The sequence below is a fragment of the Narcine bancroftii genome, chromosome 1, assembly GCF_036971445.1.
Source record: "Narcine bancroftii isolate sNarBan1 chromosome 1, sNarBan1.hap1, whole genome shotgun sequence".
In the NCBI taxonomy this organism is placed as follows: Eukaryota; Metazoa; Chordata; class Chondrichthyes; order Torpediniformes; family Narcinidae; genus Narcine; species Narcine bancroftii.
In genome coordinates, this window is record NC_091469.1 from 463,648,152 (window position 1) to 463,667,984 (window position 19,833).

The 19,833-nt window shown below is 46.8% G+C and overlaps 1 long non-coding RNA gene across 1 annotated transcript in view; it reads left to right on the top strand.

The window, feature by feature from the left end:
* The window catches only part of LOC138753770 (uncharacterized), a 62,869-nt gene that overhangs the window by 14,563 nt on the left and 28,473 nt on the right, over nucleotides 1–19,833 (top strand). The gene's annotated exons all lie outside the window — the stretch shown is intronic.

A 19,833-nucleotide genomic window follows, 5' to 3' on the forward strand; every position in this document is an offset into this window, starting at 1 on the left:
AAGAGGGAAATGTTTGTGTGTATTTTGGTCAGCATGGTTCAGAGAGTTAAAAACAAAAAAAATAAAAAAAACCCTTTGTTCCTCAGTTTCTCTGGCTCTACATCTCATGGCGCTGATCTTAGCTGCTTTGCCTCCGAGCTTATACAATTCCTCTCCAATCCTTCACTCCTCCCCGAAGTCATTCCTTACAATATTCCAATGTGACCAAACTTCTGCTCACCTCTCTTTACATCTCTTCAATGAGTTGAAGATCCTTAATAATAAAAGAAGGAACTTAGCAATTTTTTTTGCCGTAGTTCAATTAAGTCAACCATGCAAGACAAATATGTAACTACACAGGAATCTGGGCCTAATTATGAATGGCATTGGACTGTCTGAAATTGTGGTGGTTGCAGATTTGTCTCTGAATGAATATTTGAAGCAAAGGTATGCATGTATTTGGGGAGAAAGCAAGAAATGTGACTGAGTGGATTGCCTAACATGGTGCAGGATGGGAATCAATGTTGTGAATGACTCCTGCCTTGATAGTTCTGGTTAAAGAAGGACGTCTGCAGATGCTGGGATTAAGTGCAATGCACAAAAGTGCTGGAAAAAGTCTGCAGGTCACACACCATCCATAGGAAATTAAAGGGTATCTAACATTTCAGGCCTGGACCCTTGGTCATGTACACGAAATAAAAACAGGTAGACACATGAATACAAAGATGTGGGGAGGGAGGCGAGGAGAGAAGGGAGGAAGGTATCAGATAAGAGGTCATAGGTGGATATAGGTGGGAGGATAGAAGAGAAAAAAGATGAAGTGATAGGTGGTAGGGTCAAGGGTAGCTCTTTGAAAAGAGAAGGAAGGGAAGGGGAGAGAAAATGGAGGAAAGGAGACAGAGGGATAAGGCAAAGAGGGGAGGGCATGAGCAGAAATTGGATGGAATATAAAGTGCTGTGGCTGGCCTTGACTTGGCTGTGCATGAGCATGTTGGGGGTGATGTAATATGCCATGGTGCTGGTGCATCATGGGTGGGTTAAGGTGAGGGGTGTATGGAGTGATCTGTGAAAGTCTCCAGGGCCCCTGAGGGTACCAAATCACTAACCTTGCAATTGTGTTTCTCCTGTAAATTGGTATTCATTGATACACTGTATAATCATACCTGATTTTAAGAAAAAAACACTGAGACAAGTCCCAGGCAAGAGACTCTGGGGACAGCAGCTTTGTGATTTCCCTCCAAGATTCATAGAATTTTACAGTTTGGAAACAGGCCCTTCAGCTCAAATTTCTTATGCTTAGTCGCACTTACCTGCACTCTAACTATATTGCTCCAAAACATTTATGTCCAGGTACGTGAATATGTGAAGAAGGTGATACTAAGATGCCTTTTAAATTTTTCCCCTTTCCTTTTAAAGTGATGCTTTCTGGTTCTTGATTTCCCTACCCTCTTGATTCAAGCTGTTGCACTTTGAAGGGGTTGTTCTTTTTTTCTTCTTTGGCTTGGCTTCGCGGACGAAGATTTATGGAGGGGTAATGTCCATGTCAGCTGCAGGCTTGTTTGTGGCTGACAAGTCCGATGCGGGACAGGCAGACACGGTTGCAGCGGTTGCAAGGGAAAATTGGTTGGATGGGGTTGGGTGTTGGGTTTTTCCCACTTTGTCTTTGGTCAGTGAGGTGGGCTCTGCGGTCTTCTTCAAAGGAGGATGCTGCCCGCCGAACTGTGAGGCACCAAGATGCACGGTTTGAGGCGATATCAGCCCACTGGCGGTGGTCAATGTGGCAGGAGCTGCAGTAATTTTCATTAATTTACATGGTATGGACATGAGAACAAAGAATAGACCCTTTATTTCCTGTGTCTGTGTGGATCATGAGGCCCAAATCAATCGAGCACTCTCCTGCTTGCACTTGACTGATATCCCTCCATCCCTTTCATATTCATGTCTCTTTTCTCTTTGGCTTGACTTCGCAGATGAAGATTTATGGAGGGGTAATGTCCACGTCAGCTGCAGGCTCGTTTGTGGCTGTCAAGTCCGATGCGGGACAGGCAGACACGGTTGCAGCGGCTGCAGGGGAAAATTGGTTGGTTGGGGTTGGGTGTTGGGTTTTTACTCCTTTGCCTTTTGACAGTGAGGTGGGCTTTGCGGTCTTCTTCAAAGGAGGTTGCTGCCCGCCGAACTGTGAGGTGCCAAGATGCACAGTTTGAGGTGATATCAGCCCACTGGTGATGGTCAATGTGGCAGGCACCAAGAGCTTTCTTTAGGCAGTCCTTGCATCTCTTCTTTTGTGCACCTCTCTCTCTGTGGCCAGTGGAGAGCTCGCCATATAACATGATCTTGGGAAGGCGATGGTCCTCCATTCTGGAGACGTGACCTACCCAGTGCAGTTGGATCTTCAGCAGCATGGATTTGATGCTGTCAGCCTCTGCCATCTCGATTACTTCGATGTTGGAGATGAAGTCGCTCCAATGAATGTTGAGGATGGAGCGGAGACAACGCTGGTGGAAGCGTACTAGGAGCCGTAGGTGATGCCAATAGAGGACCCATGATTCGGAGCCGAACAGGAGTTTGGGTATGGCAACGGCTCTGTATATGCTTATCTTTGTGAGGTTTTTCAGTTGGTTGTTTTTCCAGACTCTTTTGTGTAGTCTTCCAAAGGAGCTATTTGCCTTGGCGAGTCTGTTGTCTATTTCGTTGTCGATCCTTGCATCCGATTAAATGGTGCAGCCGAGATAGGTAAACTGGTTGACCATTTTGAGTTTTGTGTGCCCGATGGAGATGTGGAGGGGCTGGTAGTCATGGTGGGGAGCTGGCTGATGGAGGACCTCAGTTTTCTTCAGGCTGACTTCCAGGCCAAACATTTTGGCAGTTTCCGCAAAGCAGGACGTCAAGCGCTGAAGAGCTGGCTCTGAATGGGCAACTAAAGCAGCATCGTCTGCAAAGAGTAGTTCACAGACAAGTTGCTCTTGTGTCTTGGTGTGAGCTTGCAGGAGCCTCAGATTGAAGAGACTGCCATCCGTGAAGTACCGGATGTAAACAACGTCTTCATTGTTGAGGTCTTTCATGGCGTGGTTCAGCATCATGCTGAAGAAGATTGAAAAGAGGGTTGGTGTGAGAACGCAGCCTTGCTTCACACCATTGTTTATGGAGAAGGGTTCAGAGAGTTCATTGCTGTATCTGACCCGACCGTGTTGGTTTTCGTGCAATTGGATAACCATGTTGAGGAACTTTGGGGGGCATCTGAGGCGCTCTAGTATTTGCCAAAGCCCTTTCCTACTCACGGTGTCGAAGGCTTTGGTGAGGTCAACAAAGGTGATGTAGAGTCCTTTGTTTTGTTCTCTGCACTTTTTTTGGAGCTGTCTGAGGGCAAAGACAATGTCAGTAGTTCCTCTGCGCGAAAGCCGCACTGTGATTCTAGGAGAACATTTTCGGCGACACTAGGTATTATTCTATTTAGGAGAATCCTAGCGAAGATTTTGCCTGCAATGGAGAGCAGCGTGATTCCCCTGTAGTTTGAACATTCTGATTTCTCGCCTTTGTTTTTGTACAGGGTGATGATGATGGCATCACGAAGGATCTGAGGCAGTTTTCCTTGGTCCCAGGCAGAGCTTGAAAAACTCATGCAGTTTGGCATGCAGAGTTTTGCCGCCAGCCTTCCAGACCTCTGGGGGGATTCCATCCATACCTGCTGCTTTTCCACTTTTCAGTTGTTCAATTCCCTTAAATGTCTCTTCCCGGGTGAGGACCTCATCCAGCTCAAGCCTTAAGGGCTGTTGAGGGAGCTGGAGCAGGGCGGATTCTTGGACTGAGCGGTTGGAAGTGTTCTGACCATCGGTTGAGGATGGAGATCTTGTCGCTGAGGAGGACCTTGCCATCTGAGCTGCGCAGCGGGCTTTGGACTTGGGGTGAGGGGCCGTACACAGCCTTTAGAGCCTCGTAAAAACCCCTGAAGTCTCCAATGTCCGCGCTGAGCTGGGTTCGTTTGTCGAGGCTAGTCCACCACTCATTTTGGATCTTCCGGAGTTTGCGCTGAAGATGGCTGCATGCACGATGGAAGGCTCGTTTCTTCTCTGGCCAGGACGGCTTTGCAAGGTGAGCCTGGTGGGCAGCTCGCTTCTTTGCCAGCAGCTCCTGGATATCCTGGTTGTTTTCATTGAACCAGTCCTTGTTTTTCCTGGAGGAGAAGCCCAATACTTCTTCAGTGGATTGCAGTATGGCAGTCTTCAGCTGATCCCAGAGGGTTTCAGGGGACGAGTCCGTGAAGCGGATTGCATCCTCGAGCTTTGCTTTGAGGTTTGCCTGGCAGTTTCCTCTCACTTCGTCTGACTGCAAGTTTCCAACATTGAACCTCTTTCTGCGGGCTTTACTGTTCCTGGACTTTGTCTTGATGTGAAGGTTGAGCTTGCAGCGAACAAGCCGGTGGTCAGTGTGGCATTTCGCGCTGGGCATGACCCTGGTGTGGAGCACATCTCGTTTGTCTCTTTCTCACACCAGGACGTAGTCCAGGAGGTGCCAGTGTTTGGATCGGGGATGCATCCAGGTAGTCTTCAGGCTGTCTCTCTGCTGAAAAAGGGTGTTTGTAATAACAAGCTGCTGTTCTGCGCAGAGCTCCAACAGGAGGCGCCCGTTGTCATTGCACTTGCCGACACCATGCTTGCCCAGGATTCTTGGCCAGGTTTCTGAGTCTTTGCCGACGCGAGCATTGAAGTCGCCAAGGATGACAACCTCGTCGGCTGTAGGGGTGCGTTGAATGAGGTTGCACAGATCAGTGTAGAACTTGTCCTTTTCTTCTGGTTCCGCCTGGAGGGTTGGAGCATAAACACTGATGAGGGTGATGCGACGCTTGTTTTGAAGGGGGAGTCGCATGGACAGGATCCGGTCCGAGTGGCCTGTCGGGAGGTTTTCGAGTTTGGAGGCAATGGAGTTCTTGACCATGAAGCCTACACCAGATAGGCAACGTTCATCCATAGGCTTGCCAGACCAGTAGAGTGTGTAGCCCGCGCCGTGTTCTTGGAGGCTGCCTACATCTGCAAGGCGGACTTCACTGAGAGCGGCTATGTCGATGTCAAGTCTGAGTAGTTCATGTGCGATGAGGGCAGACCGACGTTCAGGTCGGTGGCTGTCAGCCTTGTCTAGCATGGTTCTGATGTTCCAGCATGCTAGCTTGAGTTAGTGAGCATCTTTTGAGGGGGAGGACGTGGAGGGGGAGGACGTGGAGGGGGAGGATGTGGACCTGTCCTTGGGCCTGCGCAAAGGAGCTTTTAGGTGGACTGCGGTGAGTGCAGTACTGGCCCCACCCTTTTCACCCATGGTTCGTGTGCCATGGCCAAGCAAGCTGGGACGTGGCAGCGAGGTCCTTGGGTTGTAGGTTTTATATCGGAGTGGCCTTCTCCTAAGCAGGTTTCTTACCCAGGCTGGATGGGCCTGCCTCCCCCGCTAGGTTGGACCATACCTGGTCGCAAATCACCTGTGGACATGGCCTTGGTAAGTTTAATTGGGTTCTCTAACTACCTCTGAGGTAGGTCAGGGACCCAGTTGGATTCTGACGGGGTTGACTGAGTCACACCCTTTCTTACTGCTGTGTAACTGGGGTGTAAAATGTAAAAAGCGAGGGGGAGGTGGCGGCCCCGGCCTCGGTCGAGCGAGGCAGGCGGAGGCCCCGGTCCGGGCAGAAGCGAGGGGGAGGCGGTGTCCCTGGCCTCAGCAGAGTGAAGCATATTCATGTATGCATTCAGAAACCACTTAAATGCCAATTCTCCTGGCAGCCCATTCAAGGCTCTGTGTAAATATTTCGCCAGCAGATCTCCCTTCAACTTTCTCCCCCCCATCTTTAATGCATGTCTTCTCAGATTTACCCTGCATGAAAGGTTCTGATTGTCCACCTGACCAGTGACTCTTGTGATTTTATAAACTTCTATCAGCCTCAGCCTCCAATGCTTGAAAAAAAACAAGTTTGCACAGTTCCTCCCCATAACTCATAAGCTCTAAACCAGGCAACCTCTTGGTAAACCTGTTTCCAAAACCTCCATGGGATGATCAGAATTGCACACCGTATTCCAAATGCAGTATGTAGAGCTGGAAGATGGCTTCCTTACATTTGTACTCAATGCCCTGTACAATGAATCGAAGCATGCTATACTCCTTCTTTAGTGGCTTTCAAACTGCCCCCATAACTCATCTTCCACCTTCAGCGATCCCTATGCCATAAGTGGCTTTGCGATTAGTAAGGAATTGCTGAAGGTGGAAAGAAAAAAGTTTGAAAGCCACTGTTTTAATTGTACCTAATTGACTTGTTATGTGCATGGTTTCATAACTCCAAAGAAAATGGGCCAATGACAATTTTTCTCAAGCAAAATATTTCGATAACAATTGTGTATAGAGCGGTGATTCTCAACCATCCCTTCCCACTCACATACCACCTTAAGCAATCCCTTACTAATCACAGAGCATAGGAATTGCTCAAGGTGGAATGTGAGTTTAAGGAGGCAGTTTGAAAGCTACTGTCTGTCTAGTGGCGTGGTCACTTTCAATGAGCGCTGAACTGGACCCTGTAACACTATCTGTCACAGTTTTGATTTATTTTGCAGCATCTATTTTTCTCATGGATAGATTGACTTTCTATCAGAACGGTTGGCCTAGCAGTCAGCCCAACACCTTTATAACGCTAGCAATCAGGACAGGTGTTCGAATCTCACTGATGCACCATCAACAACTCCAAAAGACTGAAGTTGAATGAACTTCAGTAGAATAAAAACACATCCATTCTGCTCAATTGTTTTGCACTGGGCAGGGAGCTGTGGAATGTTTTGGAGCATGTGGAGGAGCTACGGGCACAGTCGGCCTATAGGTGTGCCCAAACAGACAAACGTATACAGTGGTTTATCACATTCACCCCTTGTTATTTTTTTGAAGAGTCCAGCAGGATGAAGTGGTGTGATACAGTTACAAATTAAGTCTATCATGTGGTCTGGCTTTTTGCTGTGCCATTGTAATTCGGACTGTGGTTGCGGCAGGGATCTGGGTAGTCTGGGGCACCTGTGTGCAATCGTTGGCGTTGGGCTGGTGGGTATGTGATGATGAGTCTGATGTGCCCTCTGTTGGGGGTTATGTAATATGCCATGGTGCTGGTGCATCATGGGTGGGTTGAGGTGAGGGGGGTGTGGAGTGATCTGTGAAGGTCTCCAGGTCCCCTGAGGGTACCAAATCCCTAATAGCGTCAGTGTCCTCCTGCTCATCACGGTACCCCACGTAGGCATATTGGGGGTTGATGTGGAGGAGGTGGACCCTTTTGACCAGAGCGTCAGACCCATAGTTCCTCATGTTTCCAGAGTAGGATGGGTCCTGGGGAACGTCACCCACACTGGCAATGTGGTCACAGTCTCACATTTCTTGGGAAATGAAAACATAAGTTCATGCGGTGTGGCAGCCAATAGGAGAGAGTCCTGATGGAGTGGAGCGCCTCTGGGAGGGCCTCTTGCCAGCGGGAGAGTGGATGCTCCCTGGACTATAAGGCTAGGAGGACAGCCTTCCAGACTGTTGTGTTCTCCCTTTCCACTTGCCCAATCCTCCAGGGGTTGTAGCTGGTGGTCCTGCTCGTGGCAAGGCCTCTGACTAGCAGGTACTGGTGCAGCTTATCACAGATAAAAGAGAACCCCCGTGGTTGCCATAGATATAGTTGGGGAAACTGAACAGAGAGAAGAGACTACACAGGGCCTTGATGACTGTGGCAGCTGTCATGTCAGAGCAGGGAATGTCAAATGGAAAATGGGAATACTCATTAATAACATTGAGGAAGAACACATTGCGGTCTGAGGAGGGGAGAGGTCTTTTAAAGTCGACACTCAGGCATTCAAAGGGGTGGGTGGCTTTTATCATCTGTGCTCTGTTTGGTTGGTAGAAGTGTGGTTTGAACTCTGTGCCGACCTGGCAGGTTTTGGTCATTGATCTGATCTCTTTGCTGGAGTTCGGCAAGTTGCTGGCTATGTTAAGTGGAAGAACCTGGTGACTCCAGCATGGCAGAAATCATTGTGAAGGGCTTGCAAGTAGTCAGTCGGTGCGCTGGCACAGGTCTGGTGACATAGGGCATCAGAAGGCTCATTGAGTTTCCTGGGCCGGTACAGGATATCGTAATTGTAGGTGGACAATTCGATTCTCCACCTCAATATCATGTCGCTCTTGATTTTACCCCACTGCTGTTTATTGAGCATGAATACAACAGCACGTTGGTCAGTTAGCAGGGTAAATCATTTACCGGCCAGGTAGTGTCTCTAGTGTCGCACTGCTTTGACAATGGCTTGGGCCTCTATCTTGTCAGAGGAATGTTGAATTTTGGGGCCCTGGAGGGTATGGAAAAAGAAAGCAATGGGTCTTCCCATCTGGTTAAGGGTAGCAGCCAGAGTGAAATCTGATGCATCTCTTTCCACCTGGAACGGGATGGATTCATCCATCACAAGCATTGTAGCCTTGGCAATATCTGCCTTGATGCGGCTGAAGGCTGTACGGACCTCTGGAGTTAGAGAGAAAGAAATGGATTTGACGAGAGGGTGGGCCTTGTCTGCATAGTTAGGGACCCGTTAGGCATCGTAAGAGAAAAAGGCAACTTTTCAGGGCCTTAAAGCTGTGGAGAAGAGGAAGTTCCTGGAGTGGGCACATGTGGTCAGGGTTGGGATCAATGACTCTGCTCTCAACGACATGGCCAAGGATGGCAATGCAGGTTGTGTGAAATATCCACTTGGCCTTGTTGTAGGAGTGATTGAAGAGCTTGGCAGTTTGGAGGAATTTTTGAAGGTTGGCATCATGGTCCTGCAGGTCACGACCACAGAGGGTGACATCGTCGAGAAACGGGAACGTGGCCTGCAGCTAGTAGTGATCTACCATGCAGTCCACCTCCCACTGGAAAACCAAGACTCTGTTGATGACGCTGAAGGGGACCCGCAAGATGTGGTAGAGGCAGCCATCCGCCTCAAAACCAGTGTATTGGCATTCCTCTGGGCGAATAGGGAACTGATGATGTGCGGATCTCAGGTCGATGGTAGAAAAGACCAGATACTAACTGTGCAATTTGGTTCACCATATCGGATAGAAGGGGGAGGGGGTGCGGGTCTAGTCATGTATACCTATTAATGGTCTGACTGTCATTGACGGCCATCCTGTTCTTCTCCCCAATCCTCACTACCACTACTTGTGCTCTCCAAGGACTGGTGCTGGGTTTAGTGATCCCCTTGTTACATAACTGCTGCATCTCTACCCAAAGAAAGGTCCTGTCTCTGGCTCCGTATCTCCTATTTTTGATGGCGACGGATTTACAGTTGGGGGGTGAGGTTCACACACAATGGTGGGAGGGAAGGGATTTTGAGTGTAGATAGTCCGCAGAGCATGCATGATGAGTAACTGGATTGCTGGCTTTGTGCGATAGGGCGGTGGGGGGGTGGGTGGGCATTATGAGAACTGTTGATTTGGTTACAGACAGTGAGGAGAGGACAGGGCCTATTGAACTCCATCGTCATGCTTTTAAGGTGACATTGAAAATCAAGTCCCAGTCATATGGCAGCTTCACCAAAAGTTTAAAGTCTTTATAGTCTGTACCCTGCATGGTCAGAGTCACTACACAGAAACCACAGACATCCACAGTGTGTGACCTTGAGGCCAAGGGGTCCTTTAGTTCACTGACCCTACCACGAGGGAGTAGTGCTGGACCATGTCGGAATGAATGAACCTTTCTGTGCAACTTGTCACTGGGTCACTTACCTAAATGTCCATCATTGACCTGGTGAGCTGACGCAGACTGTCCTGGTTGAGTGTGATGGAGGCCAGTGTCAGAGCATTGCTTGCCGTTTCGGCAGAGAGGTCGTGTGCTGATTCGGAAGGTGGCTGTGTCCAAAATGGTGGCCCCCATGCTGAATTCTGAAGATAGCACCAAGTTGGTTGTCCCCACGTCTCGCACGTGGCATTGCTAGTTCCTAGCAATGGTCGGATCCAAGATGGCAGCCCCCACAATCTGCTTGTGGTGATGTTGGGAAAGAGTTTAGATCTACACACTTTAGTATAGTATCCCTTCTTCCCACGGCTGGACCAGACTATTTCTTTTGCTGGGCTGTGTTTCCTCGGGTGTTTGCCCTGCCTGCAGAAATAAAATTTCTGGTGTTCCTGGAGTATAGCAGCCATGGTTGGGTTGCTGACTGTACCTTGCAATGATGATCAAAGGTGTTCACAAGGCACTGCCACTGTGGTCAGATCGTTAGTGGAGCGAGGGGGTGGTGATGCGTCCCAAGTTGGTGGTGTGTGGGACAACCACAAGGCGGCTACATTGTCAGTTAAGTAGGCCTCCATGTTCTGGAGGGCCTTTCCAGCATACCTGGCAGCTCAAATGTTCTCTGCAGTCTGAGGTCCTCTTGCTCCAATAATCTTTGGCAGATTTAGTTCAACCTGATCCCTGTAATATCGGCATCCCTGATCAGGCCATTCATGGACTCTGCAGCCATCCTGTCCTTAAATTCACAGACCCTTCCGAGGGTTCGCAGGGCCCAGAGGAACTCAACATTTGACTCCCTGGGTCACTGGTTTCTGGACACCAGGAGAGGCCTGGCATAGACTCTGTTAATCCTGGCCCTTTAAAATGTCCAAGGCCTCCTGATACGACGTGGCATCCCTGATCATCAATTACACCAGAATGCTGACTCAGGAGAGCAGTACCTGTAATTTGTTGGTCTCTGACCGCACAGTGGCTGAAAATGCCTGCAGGAATGCCTCAAATCAGCGTAGCCAGAGCTTGAAGTTGGTAGATGCCTCAGATGGCTGAGGGTCGATTTTCATTTTCTCTGGTTTGAGGATCTGCTCCATTATAAAGTTAAAGCTAATACAATTGTTGCACCATCCATAACTCCAATTGACTGAAGTTGAATGAACTGATGGGCTATTATTAGCTTTAGATCAAGAGCACATCCATGCTGCTCGACTGTTCTGCACTGGGTAGGGAGCTGTGAAACATTCTGGAGCCTGTGGGAGGAGCACAGTTGGCCGATGGGTGTGCCCAAACAGACAGATAAATACATATAGTGGTTTACCACACCCACGGTGACTGTCGGGAGCTTGTACGTTCTCCCCGTATCTATGTGGGTTTTCCCCAGGGGCTCCAGTTTCCTCCCACCTCTCGAAACGTACCAGGGGTGTAGGCTAATTGGGTGTAAATTGGGCGGCACGGACTCGTGGGCCAAAATGGCCTGATACTGTGCACATAAAACATAGTCATTTGCTGTACCTTGATACACATAACAATAAACAATCAGATTTTTTAAAAAAATCAATTGAACCTTGTTGTTCTCCTTTCTTGGGTAACTTATTGCAGTTCCTGTTGGCTTCATTACACCAAGCTCTTGGTGCAAAATGTGGGTGTATTTTACAGATACGCTGCTCAAAGGGCATACAAAGCAAGCTTTGGGAAGAAGTAGAGGGGAGGCTGAGTAAATGTCTCAGCAAGAGATTACATTTTGTCATCTTGAACAGGGAGTATTCCATTGAAATAAAACTCAATGGTGAACAATATAAGAGATGTAAAGGATCAATATGGATGTTCCAACCGAGATTCATTACATACTGAATTCAAAAGGCAGAGCAGTTTCTACACTGGTAATGTTAAGCTGGCTATAGCAATGAACCTGCATGCTTTACTCTAAAAGCTCAATTCAAACTCTCCATCTATTGTTGAGTGAGGGATCAGCGAGTTCCGCTATTGATTTTACTGAAACAGTGAAAAAGCAGAAAGAAAGAGAGAGAGAGAGAGAGAGAGAGAGAGAGAGAGAGGGCACACATGACTGCTGGAATTGTGGCTATTCCATTGGAAGTGGCACTGATCGTCTGGACATAACAAGTGGAGAACTTCAACATTGCCAAAGCAGCAAATGATTAATGCCATTCCTTCAGCATCCAGCTGTTAGGTGACCTGTGAATGCTGCCTCAGATATTAACCAAAAATAAAAGAGGTTTGACATAGTTAAAGTCAGCCTTTAAGTATTTGACAGTCTCTGATGTGTGAATGTCAAATTTTTCCTCAATGCCTGCAAGCTTATTTGCCTGATGACACTCTTCTTCCTAGGTCACATGAAGATCTGGGGATGGGGTCTGTGATGGATCTCCACCTTGACTGCCAAGAGTTTCACCCTGATTCTTCAGACCTAGCTGTTTATAGTAGGGCAGTACAATAATGCTGGAGGATGAGTCGGTCCTTCAATAGGCAGTTGACATTTCAAGCTGGAATCATTCATTGGGAATCCATTTACCCTCATTATGCTGAGAGTAGGCTTCTCTCAATTGTAAAAGACATAGAAAATGTTTAAGGCCTAGCTTACCATTTTTGTTTCTGAGCACTTTGGCCTTGTGTGCATATCTTAACTCAAACATTGAGAACAGACTATCACTCATTTTGACCGAGCCACAGAAGTCTGCAAACTTCCAATGTTATCTGTGCATACTGGATACAAATACTGTTGGTAATGCAACCATCCCTCATGAACTGCAGCAAGCAAGCAGGCCAACATCTTGCATCCCAGCAGCGGTTAGGATGCTTTCAATCTGCAGAAGGCAACTGTGTCAGTTGTATTTGAAGCATCACCTCACTTCTTGGCATTAAGGAGAATCTATTGGGAGCATGCAGCAAACAACACCCACATTGCACAAAAATTCGGGTGCAGATTGCACAGGTAATGAACACCTGGTTCATGTTAGCTGGATCGTGGAAATGAACCAGCATCCTAAAGCAAGCGAGTTGCCTGGATTGCAGGAAGCAGACATTTGATATTGATGCCCATCCTCAAGGGTGATCAGATTCATTCTCCTCTCATCCGAGAACTGGCAAAGATTTGATGCTGTGGCACTGATAACAATATTTCCACGCTTTGGCTCTGGAATGGTTTATTATTCACTTCATTTGAGGGCACAAAAGCAATCAACTAATAACATCTGCAATGACTCATTAATTTGCTAAATTTTGCAAAGCAAAACAGCACAATACACAGGTTTCAAGATAGCCATTTTGCATCTGGGTTGGCAAGGACCAAGAGATTGAATTATTTCCGAGAAACTAGGGATTATGTGTTGAGAAACAAAAGTTTGATGAATGCAGTTTCATAATCAAATCTGCAAGTTGATTGATATAAAAGGGATATAAATGTCATTATGCAAATTATTAATGTATCTGCTGTAAGATAACTAGAGAGATATTCATTTAAGTCCTTTCTCATTTCCTGTGCCTCCTACACAATTAATTCTTAAAGTGGCGGAAAATAGAATGTTAACAGCAGAGTACAGACCTTTTGGTCCATTATAATGTGGTAGCTTATATAAACCTACTCAACAATCTAAGCATTCCCTATCTCACACTTGTAACCCTCTTATTTTTCTTGCATCCACGTGCCTGCCTAAGAGTCTTTCAAATGCCTCCACCACCACCCTTGGCAATGCATTCCAGACACCCACTACTTTCTGCGTAAAAAAACATACCTCATAAACTTTCCTCCACTCCCCTCACCTTATGCAGATGTCCCCTTGTATTAGCTACTGCCACCCAGGGGAATAGATGCTGGCTTTCCACCCTATCAGAATTGTGAGGACCTGTTATTAAGTTACCTCTCATCCTTGTTTGCTCGAAGGAAAAAAAACACTAGTTCTGTGACCTAAACTTCCCCTGGGTATCATTTAACTCTCAATACTGTATCCTTATAGAATCTTTTTGGTTCTCTTTTTTATCTTATCTGTCAGGGACATTTCAAAAACCCCTAATTGTCTTCTGAATTTTTTTCCTTAAGTGTGCTGCTATGCTCCTTTCGGTTTGCAAGGGACACATTTGAACCCAGCTGTCTGAAGCTGACAGAACGCCTCCTTCTTTTTGCTGACTAGACTTTCAATATTCTGGCACCTTGCAACACACTTAGTGCAGTGAATAACATAATGCTATTACAGTGCCGGTCGCCCAGGTTTGAATCTGCAATTGTCTGTAAGGAGTTTGAACATTCTCCCCTTAACCCAGCTCCTAATGTGCTGGTTTCCTCTCAAATTCAAGTTCAAGTTTATTATCATCTGACTGTACATATGCAACCCGGCAAAATAATGTTTCTCTGGTCTAAGGTATCATTTTAAATAAATATATTTGGAAGATTTATCCAGTTATAGGATGCTGATCATGAATCTCACAGCCTCTAGGAAGGAACCATTTCCAGCCTGGCATTCCTGATTTTGATGCTCCTGTACCCCCTTCCTGATGGTAGTGTCTGCTGAATGGACAGGGCCCTCACTATTTATTTGAGCCCTATTTAAGCAATGTTCCTGATGTATGTCTTCAATAGAGGATCTTCTCGGCCATTTTATTGATCCTCTGTATTGACTTGCAGTCTGACGCTTTGTAGCTACCACACCACACAATGGTGGAGCCAGAGAGGACACTCCCAATCTCCTCCTTTCCTCTCCAACCCTGTCCTTATACTCCGATGAAGGGCTCAGGTCCGAATCATTGGTTAATCCCTTTGTTTTCTATTGTGAACATTGCTGTGAGAAGAATTCAGACACCATGTTTGTGGACTGTAAAAACAGGCTTTAATCTGCTTAAACTTGTACACACAAGGTCTCTGTACCTTTCTGGCGTCACGTGCTTGACTGACTACCAAAGGGGCTAGAAGAAATCTTTATATGGGCCAGTGATTGACAGTGAGTAGATGGAGCCAGCTTCCCAGATGATAGCCTATCTGCAGGTACAGTGATTGGCCTCTGCGGTAGGCCGGTGGGAGTGTAGTGGTCGTGTCACCACATCTATACATGCTGCATGACCTCCTGAATTTCTCTATCACTTTTGTGTATTGCATTACAATCACAGCATCTTCGGACTTCCATGTTTAGCTTTTATAGAAGGTTGTCAATAGGGGAGCCAGTAGCCTTGCCCTCCTCATTCACCTTAAGAAGTGTAGGTACTGTTGCAATGTCCTGATTAATGGGAGGTGTTGTGCATCCACGACAGGTCCATTGTTATAGGCACACTAATCTCTCCATTATATCATTGATATGAAGTGGAGAATGGTTAACTTTCGGCCTCTTGAAGCTCTCAATCATCTCCTTCATTTTGCCCTCATTGAGACTCAAGTTGTTGTTCTCATACCATTTTATAAGTTGCCCAACCTCTTCTCTGTATGCCAATTTATGGTATGTGAACATTAATACCTCTAAACGTAAAGCCCTCCAGAAGGTAGTGGACACAGCCCAGAACATCACAGGCAAATTCATCCCCACTATTGAATATGTCTACAGGGAACGTTCCCATCAGAGAGCAGCAGCAATCACCAAAGACCCACACTATCCATTACACCATCCAGTAGTTCTCGCAACTGCCATTAGGAAAGAGGTATGGATGCCACAAGATGCACTTCAGGAACAGCTGCTATCCCTCCATCATCAGATTCCTTTGACAACAAACTTAATCAGGCTCCCTTAAGAACTCTTACTTGTGCATTTTATTAATCTTCTTTCGTTCTCTCTGTTTTTCACAGTCAGTTTGTTTACATTTGTTATCTGTTTACAGTTCTTTTATTTGTTTACATGTATATGCTGTGTACAATTTTTTTTGCACTAAGTGGTAATTCTACCTCGCCCACATGAAAAAGGAACCTCAGCATTATATATGTGTCTTGGGTAAACTTATACCTCTCATTTTGTTCGTTTTAAATTGGTCACAGTCTTTGAGCTATCGAAAGAAAATAGACGCACACACCGAGAGCACTTCAGTTTATACAAATGTTTATTACAAATTCAAAAGCTGATTTCAAACTACAATATGCAAGCCCTTCCCAACTATACTTATCAACGCCTGGACTGGTCCCAACTGCCAAAGCGAGGCAATGACTGCACACTTGTAGTAGGTTGTCAGGGCGCCGGTAGCAGCTTCTCCACCTCCCCCGACTGGGACATTGGCTGGGCTCTAGACATTCTTCTTCTTGCTGAGAGATGTTGCCACCTCTTCAGCAGCGGGACCATGGCTTATATTACCCAAAAACTACTTACCCAAGCACCTATTCCCAGTACAGCAAGAAAGATAAGCGAGCAAGCTAGCATGCTAGGCTTCTATCGAATAACATAATTTTTCAGCTTATCACTTTGAATACAATGGTTTATTTTGCATCAAGGCTAGGCCTCTGACCGTCTGTGACCAAAACAAGCAGGAAGATTAAATGTTCTTGGGACACAGATGTCCTTTCGTCAGATAACAGCATCTCTGGCCCCTCGGTGGAATTTAGCTTATGTCTGCTGATTCTAAAAAACAAGCAGGTTCTCAGCCTTGCAGAAGCAAAAGGCTGCAAAAGTAAAAAGCACGGTTAGATTCTTCCATTACATTGTGACGTCATGTATGTACTCTGACAGTAAATCTGAAATCGGAAAATCTGACTCATCATGGTTGTATTATCTGCAAACGATTATTCTGTTAAAAGTGAATCTGGAGGCTCTTTCAAACTGCAGCACCTGGGTAGCTCTCCTGGGACCCTGGTGTGATTACTGGAGCAAAGGTGCTGGAAGTGCCTTTTAAACTGTAGGGGGATTGACCTATTAAATTTCCAACGCGGTGATTTAAGGGGGATCCTGTCCCTGCTATGACGTGGCAAGTGATGTGTTGCACACTCACGGGAACTATCGGTAAGTCTCCCCTGCTGCCCACTCTCTGTCAGTCACCACTCCCATCAGTCACCTCCTCCATTAGTCACCACCCACCATCAATCACCGCCCCCCAGTCAATCACGATCCCTCCGTCAGTCGTCACCCTGTCAATTGAGTGTCCCCACTCCTGCCAGCAATGTCCTGGTACTGTAAATGTTGAGCCGTCATTGTGATCCGGAGTGGCATTCACAGCTGCAGAATTTGTGCCCTTCCACGCTCCCCCTCCCTGCGGCAGTGACTTCTCCCCCTGTGGCAGCAACCTCTCTCCTGCCGATCATGACTCTTGTCTCTGATCAGAAATCTGTAGCTTACATGCTCAGTACTAAACACAAAAGTAAAATCAAGAACGGTAAGATGGCACACTGGTGAATAGAACTCTCAACTTATAATTATGAGATCCAATGCAGGTTAAATCATCCCTCTGAAGCATTGTCACGATCTGCTGCTGGTGCTCAGCTAGAGGGGCTAAAAGAGATCCATAGCAGACTGTGCCACCCAGGAGTCACAAGGTTCTTCCACTACATAAGGGCTAACAACCTTCCTTACTCTCTGGAAGAAGTGAGGAAATTGACTAAAAGCTGTCCCGTTTGCGCAGAATGCAAACCGCAATACTTCAAAGCTCCGGAGGCCACTCTCATCAAGGCAACCTGACCTTTTGAGAGGATTAGCTTAGATTTTAAATGACCGTTACCTTCAAACAACAAAAATGTATATTTCCTTACTGTAAATGACGAATATTCGAGGTTTCCCTTTGCGATACCCTGCCCTGATGTCTTGCCAGCGTCTGTCATTAAGTCACTTGACAGAATTTTCAGCATTTTTGGTTTTTCCAATTACATTCATACCGATAGGGGCTCAGCATACATGAGCGCTGAACTGCGGTGAGCCCTGCTATGAAAGGGGATTGCCACCAGCCATACCACGAGCTACAACCCACAGGGCAATAGGCAGGTAGAAAGAGCTAATGCTACAGTCTGGAAGACTGCTTGCTTTAAAAACATATGGTTACCCTGTTACCTGGTGGCAGGAGGTGCTGTCTGGGGCGTTACATTCTATTCAATCATTATTGTGTACTGCAACAAATCAAACACCTCATGCACGTATGTTTGCCTTTCCTAGGAAATCAGGAACTGTGATGGACTGGCCAGTCTGTTTATCTGAGCCTGGAACCGTGCTGCTGAAGAGCCACACTTGGGCGTGTAAAACAGACCCCCTAGTCCAACCAGTTCAGCTGCTGCTTACTAACCCCAACTACGCTCATGTTAAATTCCCAGATGGGAGTACTGATACTGTATCCCTAAGAGATCTGGCCTCACCTGGTTCACCCCTTCCTCGCACCCCTACTCAGAGTAAACCTGAGAGGTTGGACTCACCCCTCCAGCCTGTTACCCCAAGTAAGCTTACAAATGGCCATGCTGAGACTCCACTGCCTCACGCTGGCGATTCTGGAGCAGGTCCAGAAGTCAGTCCTTCCCACACTAATGACCCAGGACCTGTATCAGTTCCCAAGGTTGCAAAGGAGCCACCTGTTTTGAGACTAAGCACCAGAATTCGTAAACAACCTGATAGGCTGACATATTCATAAAACATCTCATCATACTTCGATTGCTTGCTAGATACTGGTGTATTTTGGCTGTTAGAGTATTCTCAATGCCAAACATGGTATCCATGTATCGCTCGCTTCAGTCATTCCTTTTGATTTTAACCCTTCTTTTGCTGGGGGGAGACTGTGGTGAATGTCTGTCAAGCTGCCTGTCTCCCCTCTGGCAAGCCTTGCTGTACTAACATTGGCTGTGCATTATTACTACTGTTAAGGACACTCCCCTTGGATATAACTGTACATGCACCTATTGTCTTTCATTATTGTACCATGAGTTTCTGTTAATAAAAGCCTTGATTATTGTTTGACCACATCATCTTTGTCTACTTCATCAACTGACACTTCACCCTTCCCCCTCCATGGCAGCGACCTAACTCCCCCCGATTGTGCCCCGCGCAGCAGCGACCCCTTCCCCCCAGGCCCAATGGCAACAAACCCTCTCTCCCACTGATCGCGGCAGGCACCTCAGCCAGGGTTTTCCCTGTGATGGCAGTGCACAAGCGTTGACATCACAGGAGTAACTGGATCAGCAATTTTCCTATTCAAGTCACGGGTGGACATGACCTAATTAAGTTTAACTGGGCTCCCTGACTACCTCTGAGGTAGGTCAGGGTCTGGTTGGATAAAGACCACCCTGACCGGGTTGGACTCTTTCAAGCTGTAGCATGAGTGGAGGGGCTAACCAGGCAAATTACCCGGTTAACCCCATTTTACAGGGCAGCTTGAGAAGGCCTTGACAGTGCAGTTGTGAGTGATCAATATCAACATCAGTGTGCTGAAAAGACAGCTCTGATGTGCACCAGTGCTCAATGTGATGGGACTTGAGATTTTGCTACCAACCCGGATCATCGGTGGTCTTTCAGTCAAGAAGTCCAGGATTCAGTTGCAAAGAAAGATGTTGAGTCCCAGCGAGAACAAGTTATCCACCAACTTCTGAGGTATGATCATGTTGAATGCCGACCTGAAGTCAATGAATGAGGTATATGAGGCATCCTTCTCTGTGTGGAAGGTGATGTTAAAGCTACATAAGTGGACCAGTTTGGATGGTAGGCAAACTGGAATGGGTCCAATGTCACTGGAAGATATGATTTGATGGATTCCATTACCAGTGGCTGAAAGCACTTCATGATCAAGGAAACATGTGTGGTTAGTCACAGTTCAGGTTTAAGTATATTATTATTTGATTATACAAGTACAACTCAATGAAACAGAGTTCTCTGGTCCTTGTTGCAATAATATGCAAACACACATATAGATATAAAATCTTTTCTTTGGCTTGGCTTCGCGGATGAAGATTTATGGAGGGGTAATGTCCACATCAGCTGCAGGCTCGTCTGTGGCTGACAAGTCTGATGCGGGACAGGCATACACGGTTGCAGCGGTGCAAAGGAAAATTGGTTTGTTGGGGTTGGGTGTTGGGTTTTTCCTCCTTTGCCTTTTGAAGTGAGGTGGGTTCTGCGGTCTTCTTCAAAGGTGGTTGCTGCCCGCCGAACTCTGAGGTGCCAAGATGCACAGTTTGAGGTGATATCAGCCCACTGGCGATGGTCAATGTGGCAGGCACCATGAGCTTT